This window comes from Apium graveolens, chromosome 2 (genome assembly GCF_009905375.1).
Source record: "Apium graveolens cultivar Ventura chromosome 2, ASM990537v1, whole genome shotgun sequence".
Taxonomy (NCBI): Eukaryota; Viridiplantae; Streptophyta; class Magnoliopsida; order Apiales; family Apiaceae; genus Apium; species Apium graveolens.
This window is the reverse complement of record NC_133648.1, coordinates 306,328,608-306,336,380: the sequence shown is the minus strand read 5'-3', so window position 1 is coordinate 306,336,380 and position 7,773 is coordinate 306,328,608. Positions and strand designations below refer to the sequence as shown.

At 42.2% G+C, this 7,773-nt stretch overlaps 1 non-coding gene across 1 annotated transcript; it reads left to right on the top strand.

Moving 5' to 3' along the window:
• Positions 1–6,308: 6,308 nt before the first annotated feature.
• On the top strand, positions 6,309–6,415 carry LOC141709766 (small nucleolar RNA R71). Its single transcript, XR_012570327.1, has one exon. It is a non-coding gene; the product is annotated as a small nucleolar RNA R71 (small nucleolar RNA).
• Positions 6,416–7,773: the final 1,358 nt, after the last annotated feature.

Below are 7,773 nucleotides of genomic sequence, written 5' to 3'. Positions count from 1 at the left end.
ACAATTAGCAACAAATTCCATTTTTTACTCCATTTTTTTTCTTTTTCATGCCTTTATCACTAAGAACCTATTATCAAATTCTAAGCATAATAAATAGATTAACCTCGAAAATAATCAGATCATAACAACAATCTAGTCCTTATGCATTCTCTAAGACTTAGTGAAAATACAAGTGCTTCTAGCATGCATATCAACCTACATGACTCAACATCACCTTAATGCCATCACTACACTCGCATCAACATCACAAATCAGTCGGTAAATCATCGCAAAAGGGATCATGGCATATGCATGAACTATATGACATGATAAACAAATAAAGCTATAAACAAATAAAAAAAAACTATATGACAAAAACTATGCAACTATATGTACTAACTATCATGAATATGCAGCTATATGACACACACATAAAATATTCCTTAACTACCACCCCTAAATTTAAAATCTTCACTGTCCCCAGTGAAGGTAGTAGAAAGGAACACAGGGTATACCTACTCGGAGTCATCATCATCATCATCACCCTCAGTGGGTGGAGTATCAGGCGGCGGGTATGCAGAGTCCTCACCAAAAACTGGCCACTGGATGTCAGCTCCAAGGCCCCGAAATGCAGTCCCTAATGCAAGGGTGAGCTCCTGAGCAAACCTGCTCTGCGTCTCGTACATGGCATCCATCCGCCGTGAAAGCCTCCTATACTGGGCATCAACCATCTCTTCTCATTCCAGTTCTCCTCCTCGGGCTTCCTCTCTCGCTGCCCAATCACACGGTGAATCGCCGCAGGGTGATAATCAACCGTCAGCCCTCGGACCATAGAAAACCCATTTTTCTCGGCCTTCGCGTTCACATAGAATTCGTGAACCACGCTCATCGGCACTGCTTCGGGCGAATCACAAAAAGCTATCCACCCCTTCTCTGCAATCATAGGTAGCAACTCACCATCCCTCCCCGATGGTAAAAACCCTCTCTCCTTCAGAATCGGCTTCCCCCAAAGCCTAGTGTACTCCTTCTCCGCAGCTCTGTCATTCAACCGAGGCCTCGCAGCAGTACCCCTCGATGAATCAGCAGTAGGGACTGTGCTGCTGCTATCAATAGTTCTTGCTCTCTTGGGTGCCATTGAATCTGAATTAAAAGTGTTTAAGAACTGTGTTTGTGTGTTTGGGAGAGAGTTTGAGTGTAGCAGGTTTGTGGGAGATATGTAGGATAGGTGTATGTATATATAGGGTATGGATTAGGTTAAAATTAGATTAGGAGTGGGGTTGAGGGATAAAATCATGGTGTAATGGGAAAAGAAATCGTGGGTTTATGGGCTGTATTTTAATTTTTTTTTTTTCTGATTTTTTTTTGGATTTTTATGAACTTTAAAAAAAATTCTGGCAGCCGACCCCCGAGCGGTCGCTCAGCAGAGCTAAGCGGGCGCTCAGGGGGTCACTGGAAGTTTTTTTTTTCAACCCCGTTTTTTCTGATTTTTTTGTGGTTTTGGATAGGTTATTAACTTCTAAGGGTTCCTGTAACAACAAATCATGGGTTGGCTCCCATGCAGCGCTTCTTTTTCGTCATTAGCTTGACGTTGCGTACCTTCTTTAAGTTGACAATAAAATGGCACTAACCACTTCTCGGTTTTCCATGTCCCCATAGTAGTGCTTCAAACGCTGACCTTGAATGCTTGGTCCGGATCATTCTCAAAATTCTCCACCGCTCCATGTGGAAACACAGTTTTGACAATAAAAGGTCCAGACCACCTTGATTTCAACTTCCCAGGAAAAAGTCGGAGACGAGAGTTGAATAAGAGAACTTGTTGCCCCGGCACGAATAACTTAGGATGTAGCTTCCTATCGTGCCACCTCTTCACCTTTTCCTTGTACATTTTTTTATTCTCGTACGCTTAAAGCCGAAATTCATCAAGTTCATTAAGCTGAAGCATTCTCTTCTTACCAGCTGCATCTAAATCCAGGTTCAACTTTTTCAACGCCCAATAGGCCTTATGCTAAAGCTCCGCAGGTAAATGACATCCCTTACCATACATCAGTTGAAATGGGGACATACCAAGTGGAGTTTTGTATGCTATTCTGTAAGCCCAAACAGCTTCATCGAGTTTTAAAGACCAATCCTTCCTTGACGGACAAACAACCTTCTCTAGAATGCGCTTAATCTCTCTGTTAGACACTTCCACTTGACCATTTGTTTGCGGATGATAGGAACTAGCAACTCGATGATTCACATTATAACGCTGCATCATAGAAGTGAACTTACGGTTGCAGAAATGCGACCCTTCATCACTTATGATTACCCGAGGTGTTCCAAACCTTGTGAAAATCTGCTTATGAAGAAAATTCAACACTGCCTTTGCATCATTTGTCGGTAGAGCTTTGACTTCTACCCATTTTGAGACATAACCGACTGCCAGCAAGATGTACTGATTATTGCAGGACGAGACAAAAGGCCCCATGAAATCGATTCCCCAAACATCAAAGACTTCGACTTCAAGCATCACATTTAACGACATCTCATCCCTTCTCGTCAAATTTCCCATTCTTTGGCAACGATCACACCTTAAAATAAACTGATAAGCATCATTAAACAAGGTAGGCCAGAAAAAACCTGCTTGCAGAATATGAGCTGCCGTCTTCTCACCACCATAATGCCTACCATAAACTGTGGAGTGGCAGTCTCGTAATATCCCCTCCGTCTCACAGAACGGGATACATCGCCTGATGATCTGGTCAGCTCCCTGTTTAAACAAATATGGTTCATCCCACATATACAACTTCACCTCATGCAGAAACTTCTTCTTTTGAGCTGAGGTCAAATTAGGAGGCATTATATTGCTGACAAGATAGTTTACAATATCTGCAAACCATGGCTCTTCCTCCTGAACTGCGAACAACTGCTCATCCGGAAAAGATTCGTTGATCATTGTCTTATCCTGTGAAGTAGACTCGGGATTCTCCAATCTGGAGAGATGGTCAGCTACTTGATTCTCAGTACCTTTTCGATCCTTAATCTCTAACTCAAATTCCTGAAGTAAGAGCACCCAACGAATGAGTCTCGGCTTCAAATCCTTCTTGGAAACCAAATAGCGAATGGCCGCATGATCAGCGAATACCGTCACTTTTGTCCCAAGCAGATAAGATCGAAATTTCTCGAAACCAAAGACTATAGCCAAGAGCTCCTTCTCAGTAGTGGTGTAGTTCATTTGGGCCCCATTTAAGGTCTTACTAGCATAGTAGACCATATGAAAAAGATTATTCTTGCGCTGCCCAAGAACTGCACCTACCGCATAATCACTCGCATCACACATCATCTCAAACGACTCTGTCCAATCCGGCGCTGTAATAACTGGTGTAGTGATTAAACTCTTCTTGAGAGTCTCGAATACAATCAAACATTCATCATCAAATTTGAAAGGCACATCTTTCTCAAGCAAGTTGCACAACGGCTTAGATATCTTTGAAAAGTCCTTGATGAATCGCCGATAAAAACCCGCATGACCAAGAAAACTACGGATTCCTTTCACAGAAATAGGTGGTGGAAGATTTTCAATGACTCCCAGCTTGGCCTTGTCCACCTCAAGACCCTTGCTAGAGACCTTATGCCCGAGAATAATGCCTTCACGCACCATAAAATGACATTTCTCCCAATTGAGTACCAAATTAGTTTCCACACACCTTTTGAGCATGACACGAAGATTATTCAAACATTCATCATATGAATGTCCAAAGACGGAGAAGTCATCCATGAACACCTCGACATTATTTCCAATCATGTCAGAGAATATAGCCATCATACATCTCTGAAAAGTGGTCGGCGCGCCACATAACCCAAACGAAACTCTGCGAAAAGCAAACGTGCCAAATGGACAAGTGAAGGTAGTCTTTTCTTGATCCCCTGGTGCAATACAAATCTGATTATACCCTGAATAGCCATCCAGAAGACAATAATACTCATGACCAGCCAACCTGTCAAGCATCTGATCAATGAATGGAAGAGGGAAGTGATCCTTCCTCGTGGCCTTGTTCAACTTTCGGTAATCCATGCATACTCTCCATCCTGTAACTGTTCGAGTGGGGATGAGCTCGTTCTTCTCATTTGCTACCACAGTAATACCTCATTTTTTAGGCACACATTGTACGGGGCTCACCCAGGAACTGTCCGAAATAGGATAAATGATGCCTGCATCCAGCCATTTCAAAATTTCTTTCTTCACCCCCTCCTTCATGATAGGATTTAGTCTGCGCTGTTGCTCAACAGTTGGCTTACTACCCTCCTCTAGCAGAATTTTATGCATATAATATGAAGGGCTGATCCCTTTGATGTCTGCTATGGTCCATCCAATAGCTGATTTGAATTCTCTCAAAATCCTTAAGAGCTTGTCTTCCTCACTACCTGAAAGGTCAGATGCAATAATAACAGGTAAAGTAGATACATCACCTAAAAAAGCATACCTCAAGTGTTCAGGTAATGGCTTGAGCTCCAAGGTAGGTGCTTCCTCAATTGATGGTTTGAGCTTTCCTTCAGCATTCTTGAGGTCAGAAGTACCAAGAGATTCAAACGGCATGTCCAGCTTTCGCTTATAGGGAGAAGCATTAAGATATTGTAATTGCTCGTTGCCATCTTCATCATCACTGTCAAAATCCCCCACTAAGGCCTTTTCCAATGCATCAGACATTAGCATATGATCGAGTGCTGAAGTAATCGCAGAATCAATCACATCCACTTTTAAGCACTCCTCATCTTCTGTAGGGAATTTCATTGCCTTGAAAACATTGAAGGTCACATCCTGATCCTGCACCCGCATAGTAAGTTCACCTTTCTGCACATCTATCAAGGTACGGCCAGTAGCTAAGAAAGGTCTTCCCAAGATTATGAGAATCTTCTTATCTTCCTCGAAATCCAGAATAACAAAATCTGCAGGAAAGAAGAGTTTATCCACCTTTACTAGCACATCCTCCACTATGCCCCTTGGGTAAGTAATAGAACGATCAGCTAATTGTAGAGACATGTAGGTGGGTTTTGGATCAGGAAAATCCAACTTTTTGAAGATCGACAACGGCATCAGATTGATGCTTGCTCCCAAATCACAAAGGCACTTGTCAAACGATAACTTGCCAATGGTGCAAGGAATGGTGAAGCTACCTGGATCTTTAAGCTTTGGAGGTAACTTTTGCTGCAGAACAGCGCTGCATTCTTCTGTTAGAGCAACGGTCTCAAGGTCATCCAGTTTTACCTTCCTTGAAAGAATACTCTTCATAAACTTCGCATAACTAGGCATTTGCTCCAGAGCCTCAGCGAAAGGTATATTGATGTGAAGTTTCTTGAACACCTCCAAAAACTTACCGAACTGTTTATCCAGCTTTTATTGCTGCAATCTCTTAGGGAAAGGTGGTGGAGGATAGAGCTGTTTCTCCCCTGTATTACCCTCAGGCAGAGTGTGTTCAACAGTAGTCTTTCTTGGTGCCGCCGCTTTCTCCTTTTGCTTAGCTTCTTCATCTCTAACTTCAGCTTCTCCTTCTTTTGCCTTTTCAGCATCAGCAACTTTCCCAGACCTTAAGGTAATAGCCTTGACTTGCTCTTTAGCTTCCTTCCTGCCTGGTACTTCCGTGTCACTGGGAAGTGTTCCAGGTTGACGATTGAGCACTGCGTTGGCTATTTGACCGATTTGATTTTCCAAGGTCTTGATAGAAACCGCCTGACTCTTGTATAACAGCTTAAGTTCCTCAAAATCAGCACTAGTAGGTGCAGCTGCACTTCCCTGTGGAGGATATGACTGCCTTTGAGCATACTGCTGTGGTTGCTGGAATTCAGGTGGATTGAACTGTTTACTCACACCTTGCTGATATGGTGGCTGAATAGCATTCTGATTATTACCCCAGCTGAAATTTGGATGATTTCTGTTGTTAGGATGATAAGTAGCTGGCACAGGCTGCTGTTGTCGCTGATAATTATTCACATACTAAACAGATTCGTTGACAAGAGAACACTGATCCGTAGCATGAGAACCTGCACAAAGCTCACAGACCATAGCAATTTGATTAACTCCATATGTAGCTAGAGAATCAACCTTCATCGACAGCACTTGGAGCTGCGCTGCAATAGCGGTGGTTGCATCGACTTCCAGAATACCTGCTACCTTCCCAGGCATTATCCTCTGAGTTGGGTTTTGGTGCTCATTTGCAGCCATAGTCTCGATAAGATTATAACCCTCAGTATAGCTTTTGGCCCATAAGGCGCCTCCAGCTGCTGCATCGAGCATGGGCCGAGATTGGGCCCCCAAACCATTATAAAAACCAGCGATCACCATCCAATCGGGCATTCCATGATGTGGACACTTTCTCAACATTTCCTTGTAGCGTTCTCAAGCTTCGCACATAGATTCTGTAGGTTGCTGCGCAAACTGAGTAAGAGCACTCCTCATAGCAGCAGTCTTTGCCATCGGATAAAACTTCAACAGAAACTTTTGCGCAAGATCTTGCCAAGTAGTGATGGACCCAGCTGGTTCAGAATGTAACCAGTCCTTAGCTTTATCCCTCAGTAAGAATGGGAAAATCCTCAGCTTGATAGCCTCATCAGTCATGCCATTATACTTGAAAGTACTGCAGATCTCGACAAAATTCCTTATGTGCATGTTGGGGTCTTCAGTCGCAGCTCCTCCAAAAGAAACAGAATTCTACACCATCTGAATAGTGCCCGGCTTGATTTCAAAGGTGTTAGCTTGAATAGCCGGATGAAGAATGCTTGACTGAATGTCATCAATTTTAGGCCAAGAAAAGTCCATAAGAGCTGGATCAGCCTGAACAATACGATCACCCATGATTACTGGTTCTTTCTGCTCACTTCCTGAATCCGAATCTTCAAAATCTATCTTCTCCGGAATATCAAGAACTTCGTCTGTCTCCTGAGCTGTATCTAAAGTCCTCTTGCGAGTACGAGAACGAGTTTGCATAAACGCTCGCTAAAGTACCTGAAACACAACCAGAAACAATAAGTAACAAATACGTCCTAATCACTGAGTCCTAACGACCAATGATGGTAAGTATATAAACTAAACAAATACGCCGAGTCCCCGGCAGCGGTGCCAAAAACTTGTTAGGGCGAAAACACACGCTAATATTCACGCAAGTATACGCGTTCGCAAGTAATATAGAATACTTTCTAGTTCGTTCCCACAGAGACTCAGACTAGTTATTGTTCAATTAAACTCACTCACCAATGTATGATTACTTCTCAATGTTAAGACACTAACACTTAGAATTGTTGACTAAATATTAACTACAATTAACTACTTAATTAACTACTTATTTAACACTTCGAATTAACAATATTAAAACACTCATGAGATCACAACTTCATTACTACTTCCTTCAATAGTTATTGTTATTACCCTTAGCATGCAACAGTGATGATATTAATCGAATAATACGAAACTGATAAAAGCCAACTTTCATTGTACTAATACCATTCTACCAAGTATCCACAATTAAGATAGAAGTTGAATAGGCATCAATAATGTTGAGTTCCTATATCTCTACAGAAATTGACAACATAACGATTTAAGCACAAGTTATTCCTTTTGATTACACAGGGCGAATAAAACGGTTAGAGTTACCCACTAATCATGCACATCATACATGAACCTATGCTAGCATGGCAAGTTCTAAATCTCGAGATCCACCGTCGCTTCACAAGAGATTAACACCCTATTTTATATGTTCGCGACGCACATAAGACGAATACGCACAACCAATACTAGATATCATACAATCATCACACACTAAG